The sequence below is a fragment of the Macaca nemestrina genome, chromosome 8, assembly GCF_043159975.1.
Source record: "Macaca nemestrina isolate mMacNem1 chromosome 8, mMacNem.hap1, whole genome shotgun sequence".
Classification (NCBI taxonomy): Eukaryota; Metazoa; Chordata; class Mammalia; order Primates; family Cercopithecidae; genus Macaca; species Macaca nemestrina.
Genome location: NC_092132.1, coordinates 62,790,388 through 62,812,064, shown reverse-complemented (window position 1 = coordinate 62,812,064; position 21,677 = coordinate 62,790,388). Strand labels below are relative to the sequence as shown.

Here is a 21,677-nt window from a genome sequence, read left to right as displayed (position 1 = left end):
TGATGTTTTGACCCTATCATGAAGTTGTTAGCAGGTTCTTTTATAGTTTCTATTGTATGATTGTTTATAAAATATAAGGGATACATACGTACTTATATGTGTTTTTGTGATACCAGGTATTGTTCTTTTGTTTCCATGTTTAGAACTTCCTGAATAATGTCTTGTTATGTTGGTCTAGTGTTATCCAGATATCTTATTTGTCAATGTTTGTTCACATATATAGGGTTATATTTTTTCTCATGTCTGAATTTTGATAGTTTGTTACATATTCTGAAAAATTTTGTTTTCCAGTAATGTGATTTACAAATATTTTCATTCTTTCAACATTTTTTTTTTTTTGTATAGCAGAAGTTTTTATTTTTGAAGTCCAAATTATTTTTATTCTGAATGGACACTATTTTTGATACTGCATCTAAAAATTATTTGCCTAACACATGTTTCTAACATTTTCTATGCTGTGTTTCTCCAGAATTTAAAACTTTATAACTAGGCTCATGATCCACTTTGAAGTGATTTTGTATAAATTGTGAGGTCTAGGTGTCTAGGTCAAGGTTAATATTTTGCATGTGGACATCTAACTGTTCCACCACCATTTGTTGAGAAGAGACTGTAGTTTGGATATTTGTCCCTTACACATCTCACTTGAAAGTTTGATCCCCAGTGTTGGAGGCCGGGCCTAATGGGAGGTATTTGGGTCATGGGAGTGGATCCCTCATGAATAGATGAATACATTCTCTGGAGGTTCAGTGAGTGAGTTCTAACTCTGTTAGTTCTCTCAGAGCTGATTGTTAGAAAGAGCCTGGCATTTTTGTTCTCTGTCTTGTTTCTTCTTTCACCATGTGATCTCTGTACATGCTGGGTCCCTTTTACTTACCCTCATGAGTAGAAGCAGTATGAATCCCTCACCAGAAGCGTGTGCTGGTGCCATGCTTCTTGTACAGCCTGCGGAATCCTAAGCCGAATAAACATTTTTTCTTTGTAACTTACCTAATCTCAGATATCCCTTTGTAGAAACCCTAAACAAGACTAAGATGTAAGACAATCCTTTTGCCATTGACTTGCTTTTGTAACTGCGTCATAAACCTGTTGACTCTATGCATGTGGGTCTATATGTGGAACTCTCCTTTTCCATTAACTGATATCTTTATCATTTCACCAACATCACACAACTCTGATTACTTTTAGTAAGTCTCAATGTGGAGCACAGAGTCTCTTAACTTTGACCTATCAAAACTGTTTGGCTGTTCAAATATTTTTGCCAGTTCTAATACTTCTGCCTTTCCATATAATGTTCAGAAAAATGTTATTGATAAAATATTTATTGATGAAAAGCCTGCTAGTATTTTGATGTAAATTTTACTGAATCTATAGATCAAATTTGGAATGAATTGGTATCTTAGCAATAGCTGAATATTTCTCTAATCCATAAACGTGGTATATCTCTGTATTAAATTGGGTTTTATTTGATTACTTTTATCAGTGTTTTGCAGTTTTCAGCATGCAGATCCTACCTTGATATTGGTAGGGTTACATCTAGGAATTTCAAAGTTTTAGTGCTATTATAAATGGTACAGTGTTTTTAAAAAATTATAGTTATTCACTGCTGGTATATAGAAGTATAATTGCTTTTTATATATTGACATTTATTATATAACCATGCTAATTAAGTCATATGAGATTGTAAATTCTTTAGTATTTTCTATATAGACAATTATGTCACCTGCAAATATTGTTGTTTTAAAGTTTTTTCTTTTCAGTCTTCTTGTATTTTTAAACAAATAGATGGTCAATTTTTTCAAGTGATTTTCTGTATTTATTTAAATACTATTCACATTTTCTCTTTGGTTCATGTGAATGATATAGATTGACTTTTGAATATTGAACTAGCCATGCATTCTTAGGAAGAACTTCTCTCATTTTCTTGGTGCATTTTCCTTTTTTTATTTTATCGTATCCAATTTTCTAATACATTTTTGAGGATGTTTGTGTATGTGTTAATGAGGGATGGTTGTCTGTGTTTTTTGTCTTGTAATGTCTATTCCTGGTTTTGGTATTAGGTTAATGCCAGCCCTATACAGTATGTGGAGAAGTGTTCCCTCCTTCTATATTTTTGGAAGGCAATGCATAGAATTGACTCTCTTTAATTAAATATTTGAGAAAATTAATCAGCAAAACCCTCTGGGCCTGGAGCTATCTTTGTTGCATAGTTTTAAGCTATGGATTACATTACTTTAATATGTTTAGTACTATTAAGATTATTTGTTTTTTCCTGAGTTAATATTGATAGTTTAAAGAAGTATTCTACTTTATCTAAAGTGTCAAAATTATTAGAAGAGAGTTGTTTGTTTCATTCCCTTATTATCCAGTTGATATTTGTGGTGTCTATAATGATGTTCCATTTTTTATTATGATTCTGGTAATGTGTGCCTTTCCTCTTTTTTACTTGTCAATCAGGCTAGATGTTTAACAATTTTATTGACCTTTTACAAGAACCAGTTTTGGGTTTCATAATGCAGCCTATTGCTATTCTATTTTCAATTTCATTGGTTTCTGCTCTTATTTTTATCATTCACTACCTCTTGTTTTATTTAAGATTAAGTTGCTCTTATTTTTCTAGTTTTTAAAATATGTCATTTGATTACTAATTTGAGATTTTTCTTTTATCCCCAAATTTTACTTTATGCTATAAATGTACATTTACATTTTGCTTTAGTTGTATCCTTCATATTTTGATATGCTATATTTTTATTTTTACACAAATCAAAATAATTTCTAATTTTCCATGAGACCCTCTGAGTTATAGGTATAAATACATGTCTTTTACTTTTCAAATGTTTGGAATTTCCAAAATACCTTTCTAATACTGATTTCTAGTGTAATTCTGTAGTGGTGAACTTAAGGACATAATTTTTATAAATTATCGTAATTTGTTAATTCGGGCTTTACAGCTCAGAATTGGATATATCTTGACTGCATACTGTTCACTTTTAGAAAAAAATATGTATCCTTTTTTTTCTTGGTTATAGTGTTCTATATATGTCAGTTAGGTTGATATTGTTCAGATCTTCTGTACATTTGCTGATTTTCTCTCTACTTGTTTACCAATCACTGAGAGAAGAATGTTGAAGCATCCAATTATATGTGGATTTGCCTATTCCTCTTTTTAGTTCTATGAATTTTCTTCTTCCTATAGTTTGAAGCTCTATTTTCAGATGCACACACTTTACAATTATGAGAATAAACTATTTTGTCATTACACAATGTCCCTCTTTATTCCTGGTACTACCACTTGTTCTGAAGTCTACTGTATCTCATGTTAATATAATTACTCCAGCTTATTTTTACTAATGTTTGCATATGTATGAATGTGTGTGTTTATATCCATATATATGCATATATATTCTATTATTTTACTGTTATATATAGCTTTGGCACAATTTGGTTTAATTTCTTCATGAGTAACAAAAAACACTAATATCATAAGGTTTTGGTAATACTCAAATAAGATAATCCACATAAAGTTATTAGTTTAGTGCTTGGCATAGAGAAATTATTTATTTAATATCACTAATATTACAGTATTATTATCCTTCAATATTTGAAAATTTAACCTATGTATCAGTTACGTTAGTTATCTTAAAATTATTTATTGTGAAACATCTTGAAGAGCTTATTACTTTAAAGGCAGCTTTAGCATCAATCTCCTATGTTTTCTGATTATTTTTCTTCTGCCTGTCCTTTATTGTGATTTGATATTATTCCAAATCTCAGACCAAATCTTCCTTACTTCCAGGTTAATTTCTCCTTTATTTCTGCCCTAGCCTAATACTTAAAGAACTACATATAAATGGCTTACAAGTACTAGAATTTTATATTCTCATTAAATATTTACCTTATTGAAATCTTTCTGAACATCTTATTCTCAGAAATTTTTCACAGAATAAGCTGCTATAAAGTACTCTATTCATCTTATGGCAACTTACTGTTTCTCTATCTTGATCTTCTTCATTACGTTATTATATTCCTTATGAATTAAAAGTTTATTATGTATTTTGCAGAGTTATTCTCTTAGAACTGTCCACAAATAAGATGAACACCCCATATTTCATATGTATATTCTTGCTACTCAAATTGAAAACAAACAAGCAAACAAATTACTCTCTTAGTCACACAAACTATTAAGAGTCGTATTAAGTTTATGGGAAGGACTGTGACTTGTCCATACAGTGTTTTAATCTAATTTTCATATGTTTGTTTAATATCAATAAGTTGATGTCTTAATTTTCAAATTTGTCTTTAGAGGTCAAATGGAGATAGATGTCTACAAAAATTCTGCTAATCGCTTATTCAGAGCCAAACACATTTAGATAATATTTTAATTTGAGAATTTTCTCTCCCTACTTGCATTTAAACTAACACCAATTAGCTCTTGTGCAGATTGAAAAAAAGAGAATTGAAATAATTTATTATTCCTGTGAGTTGAATTGAATAATAAGTTACTTTTAGCCTTTTCCATAAATCTAATTGATGATACATTTGATACATTTGAAAATTAACTAAATGTCTCTGCCATAGTGTGATGGAGTGTTGGTGGGTGTTGGGAAGTTGATTCCTCTCAACTCATATATATCCACAAGAGATTCCCATGCTGGTTCCATTCATGCCAATTACTTATCTATGAATTAGAGAATTAGCTGGAAAATTAGAGATTGCCTCTCATGCCAAAATTTGAAATGCATTTAATAATAAATATAAATCCTAAGAACATAATGTATGTGCTTTTCCAGATAATACTTTATTAGGTCAATAATTCAGATGTTCATTGGCTATCGTTTTGTCTTAACTGTTAAGTTTAACTTTTCTTATCTTGAGACACTGCAGACAAAAAAAAAAAAAAAAAAAAAAGAGTAAATATGCCTGCCTTTATGGCCTTGTGTTTATCAGAGTTTGTTCTCCAGTGAACTGCAGGTGCAGAGATGAGTAATTTAATTTGCAGGGGAAGTATGAGGAAGCTTATGCCAAAGATGCAATTTTCAAGTAATTGCCATGTTACTAACAGTGTGAAAACAGTTACAGTAACTATGTGTTTATTCCTTTCTAAAGTAACATTATATTTGTTTTCTTATTAGCTTTTCTTATTTAGTTCTCTTGAGTCAAAGGGATTCCAATTGTGTTATCATGTGAATGGAACATAATACGGCAATTCATTTTCATTAAACTCAACTTAGAGAGTGGCTTATGGAGCCTAGCAACAAAGAATAAAGGAAGAATTAGCCAGAAGCATTTCTGTAGCTGAATTTTGTGAGCCAAGTATTCATGTCATTTCACTCTGGGGAAAACCAATAATTTATTCAGTTTTTTCCAATCAGAATCACTTGGCGCTTAAAAGACAAACTTGGTGCTTAAACTAAACTTGAAAAGCATTATGTAGGAAAAGGAAACATAACTAAGACAATATACATTTTAGAAGAAATATTATTTTTAATAATAGGTTAGTCAATGTGCAGCCATAACTCCCAAAAATGTCTACAAGAAAAGTAAACTTTTCAGTGCACAAACAATGCAGATGGCTTACATTTTCATGTTAATATTGTGTCCGTGGCAGACATTCAATAATTTCTCTTTCCTTTAATATTTAGGTCAAAAATTTGCCAAAATAAAAACAAATCATGATTTTGATTCTGGAACTAACATCATTTAACTTCTCTCTCTTAAAATATGTTTACTTCCTAATTAGTCTCCATGCTCTTAACCTTAACACTGTAGTTTATTATCAAAAAACAAACAAACAAAAAGCTCCCAGAGTAATCCTTGAAAACGAAATTGGATCATATGACTCCTCAGCTCAAAGACACTTAAAAGGCTTCCCATCACCTGAGGAATAAAACTCCAAACTTGACCACGCCAGAACTCCCAGGCCTGATCCTTGTTTACCTCCCTGATATCTAATCAAATTATTTTCCCCTTGGCTCATATAACTTAATTACCTTTCTTTTTGTTATTCATACATGCATGCCACAGTATTATGTCTCTCTGCTTGCTTTTCCTCTTAGAAATTTCTTCTCTCATGTCTTGGAATAATTATTTCCTACTAAAAGGGATCCAGCATATAAATCAACTCAGGAAATACCTTCTTCCACTCAGGTACTATGTATCATGTTACTGTTTTATTTTTTAACAGTACTTACCGCAGTATCAGCAGATGTTATTTTACTTATTTATTTTCTTCTTCCCTTTATTGCAATGTAAGCTGTAGAGAATTAATGAACCAGGAAGAGAAAATATTATATAAACCTGAGTCAGAACACCTGTTGGTGTAGTACTTATGGAAGATAAGGGGCCCAAAAAGCAAGTGAACTCAGCCTTAGAATAATTACATACTTAATTAATGCCTTCACCAATATGTATGAAAAAAGTCGCATAAATACAGATAACTGAGAAAAAAGAGTAATTGAACTGGTTAAAAAATATACAAAGACTTTGAAAGTTATTGGAAGTAAGATGACCAACATTAATGTTTCCATAGATTGAATATCTACTCTTTGTGAGATGTTCAAAGCCTCATAATCATCAGAGTGTACTCACATTTTGTGAATGATATGTCAGGTTAAATTATGAAAACATACCTGAGGGAAATGTGGCCTGGATATATTGACTGATTTCAGGTTATAGAGAAAGACATTAAAGCAGTGGGCCTGTGATCACTTCTCTCTTGATTATGAGAGTGGGAAATGTCCACAGAGAAGGAATGGTAGGTTATGGTCTAAACCTCTAGTAAATACACTGATAACTGACCTTCTGGTAGGTAGATTAACAATATTTTCTAGAAGGTAGGTTCTTATTTATGGAATATTTTTAGCACAAAGTTACTAGTTTAAAATATTTTATGATTCACAAACATAAGTTCCATAGATTTATGGGGCATGTCTCCCAGGACCCCAGGAAAGTCTAATAATCTGGGTGTCTATCTGAGATATAAAATAGAGGGATTTAATAACCTAAATGATCCCAACTTTGTGAGATGACTCCAAAACTTCCCTTAGAGAATCCATCTGTTACTCTGGGTCACGCAGGTGAGTGATGAGTAAAGGAAAGATCCACATGAGATGTCCTGGATTTCCCTTTTTCTGCCTGACTTCCTTGATTATTTGTGTTCTCAAATGTATTAGTAAAATTTGACACAAGGTAGGATCTCTGTGAGTCTGATTTGATCATTTCATCAGCTGTGCTAGTTTAACCTTCTACACAGATCATTCTTATTATAGTACTCTTGTCTAGGAAGAGCCTTGACAAAAAGGATCTCTTTATGCTTAAGTAACCATGCTTAGTACCAGTTGATAACATTTCAACTTAATGTTACCTTTCATATTCTATACATGCAGTTAGAGTAAATTAACATGCAGTTACAAATGAAAACATTAATACATATTAAATTTTGTGTACATCTTTGAGGTTTTAAATGAATTGTGTTGTTACAAAATTATTTGAAGTAAGGATTATTAGTTCCATTAAAAAGGTAAATTAAGTAAAGTTCAGTTAACTCATTAATTTACCTCAGCCAAATAAAAAAGGCTAGAAGTGTAAATCAGTCACACTTTATTTTAAAATCTATGCTCAAACGGCAATTTTACACAGACGATTCATTTCCTGAGTAAATAAAGGCGAAGTAATTTTATTCATAAAGTTAAGGTTCATAGATGTTACAGCTTTATCAATTGACAAATTTTATGTAATTATATTTTACGGTCTGTGTAGCTAAAACTTGGCAGAATAAATCAAATCAGTTCAATCTACTCTATCTCTTATTGGTATAAAATCACATATAAATAGTAAAAGTAATTTTAGAAGTGTTAGTAAAATACCCTTAACATATCAATAAGAAAAACTTTAAATATCTTCAGTTTGGTGTTGGATACATATGACCATTATCTTACTCAGGTCCATGTACTGGTAATAGAAGATGAGGAAGAAGATGTATGTGTGACAGAAATCTTAAAGTTTGGCTAAATTTAAAAAATAATAATAATAATTAAGACCTTTAAACTTTTATTTTAGGTTTCGGGGTACATGTGAATGTCATGTAGGTCAACTCATGCCATGGTGGTTTGCTGTACAGATTATTTCATCTCTCAGTTATTAAGCCTAGTACCCAATATTTACTTTTTCTGCTCCTCTCCCTCCTTGTTCCCTTTGACCTCAAGTGTACCCCAGTGTCTGTTTTTGCCTTCTATGTGTTCATGAGTTGTCATCATTTAGCTCCTGCTTCTAAGTGAGAACATGCAGTATTTGGTTTTCTTTTCCTGCATTAGTTTGCTAAGGAAAATAGCCTCAATATGTATATTTTAAAGAGCTAAATGAACAAATCTGAACTATTCTATGTAATATTTATAAAATTCTCATAGTCCTTTACAAATATCCAGAATTATTAGAATAGAAAAATAATTTATATAAATTCAAAGATACTAAAAATTTTGTTTGAATTAGGATTAACTGTTTCTCCATCTCAGTTAATATAAATATAAATTTTGATCAACATACACTGTTCTGTTCTAGGTGAATAAAAACTAAAATATTTACATTGACACTAAATGGAGCAAATAGAAAGCTCCTAAAAAGATTAAAAAATAATGTTTTGCTTCTTGCAGGACTTATTGGCAACAAGAAAAATAACATGTAAAAATTATTTATCTTCATAGGGAAAGTCTCAGCCAGAAGCACTCTGTTCTAAAAAATATTTGAAGATGTTTTCCAAGTAATGTATTTTTATCAAATTATACAGCCAAAGTCTTAATTCTTTATTTTCTCTTCATAGATATAGACCTTTGGAGCATTCTTTTTCCCTTGGGGATTATCATACTTCTATGTACTCCTTTGTACCTAATTCTGTTAATACTGGAGCTTATGAGACAGTGCTTATCTATGCAGAACCATGAGTAGCATGAATATGGCCTAGAGAAAGGGTAAAATTGAGTTAAGACTTCATGAAAGCCACATTAATGTTACATGAAATAAATATTGGCTGACTTGGCTCCTTATTGACTTAAGGTTTTAATAGTAAATTCTGTCTACAAAAATGTGCTACAAAAATATGTGTGTATTTCAGAACATAATATAGTTTAGAAAAATGAAAGCTGAACTGGAACCTAATTTCATTTTTTTTACTACTTTAAATTTGCTTTAATTAGGTAAATTGAAATTGTGAAACTCAAAGAACAATGTGTAATGCTAACCTAAGACAGAATCTACTATCTGTAAGAAATGAAATAATTTTACTATTAAACCTACATTTATTTTTTAAATACTAAATTATTGCTATTTTTTAGGATGGAAAAGAAAAATGTTCTGTGTTCTTAGAGTCACAAATATTCTTCTTTTCGGTATGTAGAATACTGAGTACAGTAGGTATCTCTTATGTTTTAAGTTTTATAAAATGAGTATTACTCAGAGCTTTAAATCACAACATAATGGTAATTTTGTCATTAAAATATTTACCTGTAAGAGAAACTTTAATTAAAACATTATTTAGTCTTTAAATTTCACTTATAATTAGGGTATTTTAAATCCTAAGCATTTGTGATTATTTGTCTAAACAACTATAATGTAAATAATGAAGTCATAAGTGTGCTTTTTTTTTTTTTTTTTTTTTTTTTTTTTTTTTTTTTTTTTGAGACAGAGTCTCGCTCTGTCCCCCAAGCTGGAGTGTACTGGCACAATCTCGACTCACTGCAACCTCCGCCTCCTGGGTTCAAGTGATTCTCCTGCCTCAGCCTCCTGATTAGCTGGGATCCAGGCACATACCACCACGCCTGGCTAATTTTTTTATTTTTAGTTGAGACAGGCTTTCTCCATGTTGGTCAGGTTGGTCTCAAACTCCTGACCTTGTGAAATGCCCGCCTCGGCCTCCCAAAGTGCTGGGATTACAGGCGTGAGCCACCATGCCTGGCCAAGAGTGCATTTTTATTTCCGGAAACTATTGATTCCCAAATGCAGGCCACGTATCTCAGAACAGAAGTAGATACTTGGAATTGTGATTTCAACTTGCCTAGAGCACTTTTCATATATTATAAGCTTTCTGTTTCCTTGTTTGTCTTTTGGTATACAAAATTTGCCTAAAACAAGGGTTGAGTTCCAGACTTTTAGAATTTCTAATTCTTTGTATTTTCCAGTTGCTGAATCTTATCAGCTGTTTTTCTGGAAGTATAGAAAATTTTGAGCAGAAAATCATAGCTGAATCTTTAGTGCTTGTTTTTATTGAAGAATAACATTTTTCTTCAATGAAAATCTAATAACTACTCATACTGACCAGAGAACTAATATCTATTTCTTAAACCCAACCCAATACCATAAAACTTTATATTTCATTTAATAAGCACATATTGTGTTATGCATGTAACATTTATAGATACTGTGGGAAAATTAAATACTTACAAAGAAAATGTACTCCTGTTCAAAGAATATATAAACTAGTTAAGCAGAAAGAGGTAAATATGAATTTTTTGAAATTTCTGTTCGTTTGTTTTGCTTTAGAGATGAGGTCATGCTATGTTGTCTAGACAAGATTGATAAGGGGTCAACACCCAAAGTGTATAAGAAACTCAACTCATTAGTAAGAATACAGATATACCTATTAGAACATTGGAAAATGATCTGAAAAGACACTGCTCAAAATAAGACACCCAAATGGCCAACAGGTACGTGAAAAGGTACTTAGCATCAATAATCATTAGGGAAATGCAAATTAAAATCATAATGAGATATCACCTCACACCCATTACAATGGCTTTTTATCAAAAAGATGAAACATTACAAGTGTTGGAGAGATTGTGGAGAAAAGGCAACTCTCATACACTGTAGTGGGAATATAAATTTGTATGCAACCATTATAAAAAATAGTATGGACATTCCTTGAAAATTTGAAAATAGGACCACCATCTGATCCAGCAATCTCACTACTGGGTTTATGCATAAAGAAATCAGCATGTCAAAGAGCTATCTGCCCTCTCATTTTCATTACAGTATTTTTCATAATAGCCAAGACAAAGTAGTAAATCAGCTGAGTGTCCATCAACAAATGAATGGAAAAGAAAATGTGTTTATATACACAATGGAAGACCATTGAGGCTTAAAAAGGAGGAGATCCTGTTATTTGGGACAATATGGATGAATCTTCAGAGACATTATGCTAAGTGAAACACAGGCACTGAAATGACGAATACTGCATGATCTCACGAATATGTAGGAATAAAAAAGAAGTTGAACTCACAGAAGTAGACAGTATAATGATAGTTACCCAAGGCAGGGGGTGGAAGAGGTGGGGAAGGAAAGAATGTAGAGACATTTCAAAATAACTAAGAGAATAAATTTCATATGTCTCACCATAAAATAATAGGTATTTAAGATAAAGTATATGCTAATTAGCTTGATTTAATCATTCCACATTGTGTAAATACATCAAAATATCATCTTATACCCCACGAATTATATATTTGTTAATACAAATAATAATAAGAAGAAAAAATTAGGAAGGGAGAGTTTTTGTACTTTTATATTTCAGGCTTTAGCATGGGAAGTAGATTTCATTTAGAAAATTAAACAATAGTAACTGAATAACTGAATCGAGTTGATGGCATTTATACCTCTAGTTTTTTACATGGCTGGCATTTTACCTGGAGTTACTAGATTATAGTTGACTCACTGTATATCCCACTTTGGACACTGTACATCCCATGTTGGGCAATATAAGTTAGCACAATTTAAGATAGAAAATGAAATCAAGCGTGAAACTTGGGGAAATAGAATCTTTTTTGTTAATTTATTTATTATTTCTCATGAACCAGTCTTACATACTTCTGGAAGAGAGAGTAGAATATCAATAAACATTAGGTCCTTTTCAATTATCTACATTAACGTTTTCTTAAAAATAGATGAATTTGTCTAAAAATTCTTTTCTTGTTTCCAATAGAAACGAATTCAACCCCAATCTCATGGTAGAGCCTACAGACCAAGTATATAAGAGCCTTTTTAACAAAATTTAATCATGAGATACTTTTTCACATAAATTTCTTTATAAATTTATATGCAAAATACCCTGGAGCCATTTTTTAAAATTGTGTTTGGAAAGAGATACTATAAATATTTCATTTATAACCCTTTATCCTATACACATAGAATGAATACTTTGTTGTAAAATCATAAGAACATGTGGAAAGACATAATGCAGAAAATTAAAAGCCCATATGTGTTTTGTATATCCAATTAAAAATTATAGTAGTTTTACTTATTTTAACAAATGTATATTATATAGCATACTATGCTTTGTTCTTCGAATGTTATTTTATAACCATAATTTATTTGTATTAATGTTATTTGAATACATGATTTAATAGCCACATAAAGGTTTACAATATGTTTACACAATATTACAATTTATTTTACCATTCTTCTGGTGTGTGATACTTTGTTAGTTTTCAATTTTTTTAAATAATAAATAATATCTTAGGAAAACCACTTTGTACATTAATCGTTGGCTATTTGTTTTATAAGTTCTTTCATTTATCACCTTTTCATTAATATAAACATATTATCTCATGATTCTGAATTTCAAACTTTCTTGTTTTCATTGCTTAATGAAAGAGTCTAGTTTGTCAAATAGTAAATGAATATCTGTCTCTCTCTCTAGCTATCTTTCCCCAGTGTAATTATCTCTTTAATTCTTGTCAAAAAAAAACTTGGGCAATGAAATGCAAGTGGACCAAGTGGTTGTGGCTTTTTAATATTTATGATATATTAGAACATAGAGTTGAATTGTTTTTATTCAGTATTAAAGTTTTATTTTTTAATCAGAATGGTTAATTAATTTACACACAAGGAATAATATGGTTGGAAATCTACCATCTTGTCATTGTTTTCTATCTGTACCATCAGTTTGTTTTTGCTGTGGTTATTTTGTAATGGTCTGTCTTCCATGTCTTTTCCTGGTGAGTTTTTCACATTATTTTCAACTATTTTATTTAATGTGGACTAGAACCCTTTGTACTCTTGTTAACAGTTTCTTTGGAATTTTAAATATGACTATGAATTATCCATTATTCCTTTACACTATATTGCTTCACACATACACACACATGCACACATACTTACACACACACTGACACACCCCACACCACCACCACTATATATAATTTATAACAGCCTCCATGTCAGTTTTCATCAGTTTATTTGTATGTTAATTATCAACCATCCCTTGTGATGACTGCACTAAATGTTACATCTATTAATTTTTTTTTTTTTTTTTTTTTTTTTGAGAGGGAGTCTCGCTTTGTCGCCCAGGCTGGGATGCAGTGGCCGGATCTCAGCTCACTGCAAGCTCCGCCTCCCGGGTTTACGCCATTCTCCTGCCTCAGCCTCCCGAGTAGCTGGGACTACAGGCGCCCGCCACCTCGCCCGGCTAGTTATTTTTTGTATTTTTTAGTTGAGATGGGGTTTCACCTTGTTAGCCAGGATGGTCTCAATCTCCTGACCTCGTGATCCGCCCGTCTCGGCCTCCCAAAGTGCTGGGATTGCAGGCTTGAGCCACCGCGCCCGGCCTACATCTATTAATTATAAATTTACCGCTATGCTAACTGAAGTGTAATTTTGCTCCTTCTTTTTCATCATAACATATATTTAGCAACATCTAAAATGTTAATATTTCTGTGCTGAAGATGGCAAAATTCTTGAATAGAGGAAAGAAGGTTGCCAAAAGAATTTAGACATATTGCACATGTATACATATGTAACAAACCTGCACGTTGTGCACATGTACCCTAGAACTTAAAGTATAATAATAATTTTAAAAAAGAATTTAGACATGATTTTACATTCATGTAATACAGGTTGATGTACGTTGGTTCATCTTATCATCTCTGAAGGAAACTTCGTGGTCAGAGAGATCTATAAATATGATTCCTAGGGCTTCTGTCATTGGTCTGCCTTCACTGCAGAGAGAGGTAGAGTTGGTCCCGCCTGAATCCCATGAAATGGTTTTCCATTGAGAGAGCAGCTTTCTGTTTATAGAAGAAGGTGAGGAACAAGTGATGGGCAGATCAATCTCACAGATAAGTTCCATACTTGGTTAATGTAAAATCAGAAAAAACTAGTAATAGCCATATCCATCTTCTTGGAGTTTTCTCATCAAAACATGCTTTTGCACATTTACTTTTCTCTCAAATTTGCTCTTGCTCATCTAAAATTCCTTTCTCCAAATCTGTGGATTAATCAGGTCTATTTTCTTATTTTCAATAAAACAATGATTCTAATTTTCACCTGGATGAATTTCTTCACCCTCAAATCTAGTGTTATCCAAAATCAGAGACATCAGATAACTATATATGTTACATGAGATAAAAATTAGGTTATGCATTTATATCTATTTGTATTAGAAATAGATTATGAATCTCTAATCAGTCATCATGGTTATTCTCTTTCCAGACATTTAACTTGATTTGAAGTTTCATTTTAAAAATGTGTAAATAAGAGTACAGATATACTCAAATATAGCAAATATTATAGTGTAATAACTCACTAATTATGGATATTATGAATTACTCCCTGGTCTAATGTAATACTCCTCTGTACTTCCAAATCAGGTATTACTCAAATATAATTTCTCTCCAATGAATTGTAGGTTCCTTAAAACTGATACAGTATTTAATTAAGTTTATTCACAATTCCTGCTACATCATAGACTTTCAATAGTGTTTGTTAAGTAAATAAATGAATAATGAATGCACTAATGAATGAATTATATCTACAATCAGGTCAATTCAGTGCAATCGACACATGATATGTCCCCATATATTATTTATTTAAATTATTAATTATTAACTTTCTCATTTTTTTTCTGTAATTACTGTAAATTCAGCCATGGTTTTGATTGCCAGAGATTTTTAAATATTGGGTAGGAGAGCATGAAAATGCCTAAATAACTGCCTTTGAATCTGGAAGAATAGTGTGTTTTTGAGCAGAAATGATAAAAGATGTCAAATGATTGTCCAAGACTAATATTTATTAGATATTCTGGGTGTTTCATTCACCACCTCTGTGCTTGAATAAATCTTTAGTATTGGCAATGAAATCAGTAATTTTGTTTTTTAACTAAGTAAAATTATGGAACTGTCATTTTATGTGGTACATTTTGTTTACCTGACCCTACTGGTGTCAGGTTACTTTTACACACCAAAGGTTTTGCTTCCCAAAATTAAGCTTTGCACATAGTTCCTCTCTCTATTTATAGGAAACTGATATATATATATATATATATATTTTTTTTTTTTTTTTTCTTTCAGTATGAATAATGAGATTTGACAAGGTCCCAAACTTCCACAGGTCTATACATGTTTATTAAGATGTTGTCTACTTTTAAACAAACATTTGTTCCTCAACACTGTGCATCAATATAAAAAAGATATTTCTTACTAAGGTAACTGCCATCTACTCTTTTATACACTATATACACTTTATTAGATTTTATGCCATATAATTACAGTCCTTTTTTTGACCCAAGCACATATACACAAAGTGATATATACTCTCACCTGGTTACCTCTTCCTCACTCCTCTTCCTATACCTGAAGATTTGACATAAATATAAAGTGCAGATTTAAAATGTTTTGTTAGGCTGGCACAGTGGCTCATGCTGGTAATCCCAACACTTTGGGAAGCTGAGGTGGGTGGATCACCTGAGGTCAGGAGTTCGAAACCAGCCTGGCCAACATAGTGAAATCCCATCTCTACCAAAAATAAAAATGAAAAAATAAATTAGTTGGTTTGGTGGTGCATGCCTGTAATCGCAGCTACTCGGGAGCCTGAGGCGGGAGAATTACTTGAACCCAGGAGGTGGATGTTTCAGCTAGCCAAGATTGCACCACTGCACTCCAGCCTGTGTGACAAAGTGAGACTCTGTCTCAAAAAAAAAGTGACTTTTTGTTTTCTAATGTATTATTTTTATTTTTTAGAATTTTATTTTAAGTCCTGGAATACATGTGCAGAAATTCCATTTTTCATTTATTTTAATCAAATGTATGCAAGTTATGTCATGAAAAGTTCATTCATAGAGAAAATAATAGCTAAATAACTTCAGTGGTTTAATTTTCCAACTAACTGTTGTTTATTTTCCTTTTTTTAATAAAAGAGAAAATTAAGTTAATTTCATGTAACTGCTATCTTTTATAACACATTTAATAATCCTTATTTTTATTATTATTAAAGTGAGACAAAATACAGACATCTTGTGGCAGTTATTTGATATCTAATTAGTAAATAACTATAGGTTATTCAAGTTATAAAATTATAAACAATATTTTATATTAAATTATACATGTGCATTTAAGCATAAACATATATAACATTTTATATTAATTATCATATATTAATATTCAATTTTATGTGAAATATATAAAATTATAAGACATTTAAATGGTAAAATATTGAATATCTAATTAGAATATAAAACAAAAGTAAAGTTTGAGAATCTGGTTATTCAAAAAATTCCCAGGTGCCCACACCCTGTTGGTACTTTGTTTATTATTGTTTTGGTTTTCCAGTGTTTGACACCCTTTCTGTATTGAGAACATTTCCCATCCTTGTTAGGAAGGGGAACTCCCTTGCCAAATACAAGTTTTGAAATTGTCAGATACTTACTTTCAATTTTTTTTTTTTTTTTTTTTTTTTTTTTTTTGAGACGGAGTCTCGCTCTGTCGCCCAGGCTGGAGTACAGTGGCGCGATCTCGGCTCACTGTAAGCTCCGCCTCCCAGGTTCCCGCCATTCTCCTGCCTCAGCCTCCCGAGTAGCTGGGACTACAGGCGTGAGCTACCACGCCCGGCTAATTTTTTGTAGTTTTAGTAGAGACGGGGTTTCACCGTGTTAGCTAGGATGGTCTCAATCTCTTGACCTCGTGATCCGCCCGCCTCAGGCTCTCAAAGTGCTGGGATTACAGGCCAGATACGTACTTTCCTATCGTTTCTTGTACAGGGAGCACAGCACATAACCCGGTCTCAGGCTACAAAATACATCCTCCACCGTAGTGGTTGGTGATACAAAGAACAATGTAGAAATATTCACTCTGAGTAAAGGCAGTAGCAGTTATGTATGTAACATCTGAATTTCAAACCACAGGGGCATTACATTCTCCAGCGGCCTGTACTCACAAGCACCCATGACAGTGCCTAGATTTCAGCAGAGACAGCAGTAATGACTTCAAGGGACAGATTCAGGGTGCCATTTTGGCTAAAACTCTGGCTGCCCTGCATCTGACTTGGGTTCTTCAATTATAACATACCTAAATTCCTTTTTCTTTTCATTAGCCAGAATCTACTTCCTGCAGTTGTAACTAAGAATCCAAAATACATCGTCAAGAAGACCACATGTATTCAGTGGATAGAGCCTAATTTCATACTAATTTGGAGACTACTTCATTTTCCTTTGATATACACTTGATGCGATGCCTATGCTACCTATTTATATATATATCAATTGTTTGTTTTTGTTTTCACTAAAACTCTTTATGGCAAATCACATTGATACTTTCAAATTACATTGTAAAAACTCACAGTTACATAATATGTGTGCAATTGCAATGCATATCTTTGGACTATTTAATTATGTATAGTCAAATTTTCATTAAGTAGAAAACAAAAAGGCATATCAACGTGCTTAGATTATAATTTTCCCTCAAAATACTTGGTACAATCCACTATGATAAATTTATATGCCTTTTTTGTTGTTGTTCTTGAAGAGACAATGTATCCTGTCATTGGCTAGTTAGAATAGGAAATGGTAAAGGCAATTACCAAATCAACTATTGTTGATTTTTAGATTTAGAAAGTAGCTTTTAAAATAAGCATACTTTAAAATCTTTTGTTTTATTTGCTTTATTAAATTAACATCCTGGTTTTTATGTTAAAACTTAGTAATCTCAAAGACCTAATGTTAAACATTTTTATATTAAACAAAAATATTGGTTATAATTTTTAAAATATCAAACCAACCAAAACAAGTTGAGAAATTATTTCAGCAATTAATTTTGTCCCTCAACCAGCATATTCCCTATATAAATTAAGATATTTTAAAATTAGTAAGCAAAGCCATTTGAAATAAACTATGCATTTTATAAATTATAGGGAAGCAGCAATGTAAATTGACTAAAGGGAGAAAATACGCTTCCTAGCACAATATATAAAGTCACCTGGAAAATATGAAGCTACTTGAGATTTCTGCTGGGCATATGCTGTCTCCATTCCTGCCCTCCTTTGCGTTCACTTTAGCAGTAAGCCGCTTGTTGCAGAGATTTTCTATTTCCCTTTCTAGTAAGCTCCCTCCTTTCTCCACCCTACTCTGGACCCTGGGAAGCTGACTTATAAAGATTTCATAAACTGAATCTTTTCCCCTCTTTCTTCCAACTGGTTTGACCAGTGAAAAATACTAGCAGTAGTTCAAGTGACCAAGAAGAAGATGAAGTCACGGTGTATATTCCCCAGCTTTCTCCCTGTAAGCTCACACTGGATGACTGCATTCCTGTCCTGAAGGCCACAGCTCTCATTAAGTTGGTACCTCAATTGCTGCCCTTGTTGGTTTTGGTACCTGCTCTGTCTCCTTGTCTTCTGAGGTTTAAGGTAAAAAGAGTTTCCTAGCTATTTCCAGCTCTGAGGTCCTCTAATATCATTATCCAGTTGCCCTTAACTCTGCCTATAGCTTTGTAAATAGTCTCTCAAATTACTAATTTGAATGTGTTATATAATCATTGCCGAGACTCTATCTGATATAACACTACTGATGCCTAGGCAAATGTCTTACCATTTATTTCTGTTGGAAAAAGAGAACAGTTGAGATCCATTGCTGTACAGGTTTAGGTAATTTGGTCTAATATACTTTATGTAGCATTACTGTTTTTAGCATTATTTTATCATTGTTAAGAAATTAGAAAGCTTTAATTTACTTTAAATTAATTCGTAATTACGTAATTAATTCAATGAGAATTATAATACCAAACTCTTTGTCCCCCAACCAGAATATTCTCTGTATAAATAGATCCACACAGGAAGTCAGATGATCATCAGGTGTCATGTTTGTCAACAGGGAGTAAGAGGCCGTTTGTTATCCACCGTAAATAATAACCAGATTTTAAAATTGGTAGAATCTGAAGTGAACCCAAATTTATGAAGATTGATTTCCTATTAACTAAGTAAATACAATGAGTGATAAAGGGAAGATTATAGACTATTTTGTGAGGAACTGTGAGAAATCTTTCTCTTATTTGCTAGGCCTGCTGAAACACTAAGTATTATTCTTTCATTTTCTCTTCTTCTTTGTTGGTGTATGGACTTCCCAACTTCAGAAATAATTGAGAAGAAATATTAAAAAAAATTAGCACTATGTTCCACTAATAGAGCAGGTAGTTCTGAGGCATACTATTTTTTTAGAGGAGAAAAATTTGTTTTATATGTGGGTATGTGTGATAAAACTATTTTACATAGTCTTATGTATATTATACATATTCTTACCTACGTTATTTCATTAGTGATTGTTTTATTGGCCCAATTCATTTTATATTAATCAACAGGAATCATAAATTGGACAAAGTTTCCTCAAATGGCTCTTTTGAACATCTTGTGAAAGTGACAATAACTAATTGAAGCAAGAAAACAGGATATGGGAATGACCGTGGATAGCTCATGGTAACAGTGGATTATGAAAATAAGAGCTTCAGAAGAGCAGAAACAAAGGAATCTCCAGTTGTTTAAGAAGCAGCAACTTGAACACATTTTTCCAAGTACATTGGCATAAAAATTGTCTGATAATGCTAAGACAAGATCCGACTATCTCTTAAGCTAAAGTGGCACAGCTCATAACAACAGTTCAGCCAATTACATCCCACCACTCTGTTTTTGGTGAAGGAAGGTGTCTGTGCTTTCCCATGGGTGATTATTCCACCTTAATTTCAAGGGTGAGGAAGGGGCAGTTTCCCCAAATCATGCAATGCTGGAGAAACAAAAAAAGTAAGGGTTCACAAAAATAAATCTGCTAATTTTAGAAAAAGAATGCCTCTTTTTAGTAATGATACACATTTCATAGGATATCTTTTACATTTTCTAATGTATCAATTTTTTCCCTATAGAATAGCAATTCACTGATTTTTAAGGAGATACTTCACATAATTGGAAAAGTCACTTCTGTTACTAACATGTTTTTCATATCTTATTATCAGCATATATGTTCATATCAGATTTTATGAGGGGTTAAGATACATGAAAGACAAATAGATTTTAAAAGTCTTTTTCAATGGAACTTTCAAAATGATTGATGTTTCAATAAATTTCAAAAACAGATTTTTTTTCAAATTTACCGAAGTGTATAAATAGAACATACATTAATGCAGCCTTCATGCAGACTTCCTAAAGGTTATAATAATAACATTGGTTTAATTACCTAAAGTAACCACTTTCCTAAGAACTCTATATGTGTTAAGAAAAACATGTAATTGCTATAACAATCTTATGAAGAAAGCACAATTATAATTTTCTTTTATATATGAGATAACTACGGCACAGAAAATGTAAATAAATTCCCCAGGATCCAGAGATGATATATCAGATTCCCCAGTCTGCATTGTTCTTAACTACCACCACCTATACTGCCTTTCTCTTGGACAAAGGTTATTAACGTAAGCATCTGTTAACTAAATGCTAAAAATTTTAAGTTGAAACTTAGGTAAGCAGGAGGCAAATATTCCTGTTATTTTATTTCAACATACATATTCTTTGATATCTATATTTTACTTAATCCTGTTCATAATTATCAGTAGTAGTGACATGGGTAATAGTAGTGTGGTCATCGCAGACACATTAAGAGTAATTGTGATAGTAATAGCAGTGGTCATAATAAAAATAATGATGCTTACTGGTAGTACTAATAGTATTAGTGATAATTTCAAAAACACCAATCAGGTTGATGCTGCATTAAGTACTTTATATACACTAAGATTTCAGAGTTTAATTTTATTTCATGTGTAGATGGCTAAGATGATTTTAATGGGCTGTCTCACATCTCTGGGACTGTGGGTGTACAACGTCATTGACTCTGTGCCTGGTTTTCTTTCATTGTTGCACAAGCTAGCAGCTTTTGCTCATTTGATAGATGGGCAGATTCCAGGAGAGGGAGGCTAGGTATGAAGCTGGCAAGTGTTTCTGCCATGTTGTTTTGGCCAAAGGATGGTCATAAAAACAGTCCAAATAGAAGAAGAGAGGAAGTGGATTTTAACTCATTGATAATTGCTGAAAAGTCAGATTGCCAGTGCCATGGTTCTTGAGACAAAATAGTTGTGACTATTTTTTGTTCTCTAGTATACTCTCTCTTTAATGTCTGACATTCACTGTCCAATATGGTGGTCTAAGTCATATGTGGCTGTTTAATTTCAAATTTATTGTAAGTAAATAAAATTAAAATTTAGTCACACAAACCTTATTTTAAGTGCTCAATGACTACATACGGCTGGTGGCTACTTAGTTGGACAAAATAAATCACAGAATTTTTCTAACATCTCAGCAATTTATATTGAAGAGTTTCATATAACAAGATGTAATTATAATTGATGTGTGTTTCTTCTGAGCTGAGGCTTTTAAGTGGTTTGCCCCTCACACAG

The 21,677-nt window shown here is 32.1% G+C and overlaps 1 long non-coding RNA gene across 4 annotated transcripts in view; it reads left to right on the top strand.

Annotated features, from left to right (window-relative positions):
* Nucleotides 1–20,237, top strand: part of LOC105483501 (uncharacterized) — a 31,914-nt gene extending 11,677 nt beyond the window's left edge. The window contains exons 3-8 of one of the 4 annotated variants that reach the window (XR_011606493.1): nt 6,054–6,144; nt 9,324–9,377; nt 10,528–10,691; nt 18,160–18,305; nt 18,452–18,651; nt 19,599–20,237. This is a non-coding gene — a long non-coding RNA (uncharacterized lncRNA). Of the gene's footprint in view, nt 1–6,053; nt 6,145–8,696; nt 8,753–9,323; nt 9,378–10,527; nt 10,692–18,159; nt 18,652–19,598 lie in introns of all 4 variants that reach the window. The other 3 variants (XR_011606494.1, XR_011606492.1, XR_988352.3) reach the window with 3 other exon arrangements.
* Nucleotides 20,238–21,677: the final 1,440 nt, after the last annotated feature.